This window comes from Hylobates moloch, unplaced genomic scaffold (genome assembly GCF_009828535.3).
Source record: "Hylobates moloch isolate HMO894 unplaced genomic scaffold, HMol_V3 SCAFFOLD_1, whole genome shotgun sequence".
Classification (NCBI taxonomy): Eukaryota; Metazoa; Chordata; class Mammalia; order Primates; family Hylobatidae; genus Hylobates; species Hylobates moloch.
The window spans coordinates 211,992,325-211,992,677 of NW_026652276.1; positions in this window are offsets into that span (position 1 = coordinate 211,992,325).

Sequence of the window (353 nt, forward strand, 5' to 3'; positions counted from 1 at the left end):
CGCCTGGACTAGGCTCCCCGAAGCGCGGCGACGACGAACTGAAAGCGCCAAGCCCCTCAGCCAGCGCCGGGCCACCCGCGCCGCAGGGCTCCATCGGGGGCCACACGCCCCTTCGAGCGCCCTCCGCCACCCCCGCGGGCGCAGGCCCCTCCGGCCCGCGTCACCGCGCCCTCGCCTCCCGCGCCCCGGCCCCCTCCCGCCCACGGCACGTGACTCGACACGCGCCAGCTGCACGCGGGCCCCATCAAAACAAAAACAGAGGAGGCCGGCCGGGCGGCGGCGGGCGCGCGCGGGGGCGGTGGAGAGCGGGCGCGCCCCCGCTGCCCGGCGCCGCGACCGCGCCTCCGCCGCCC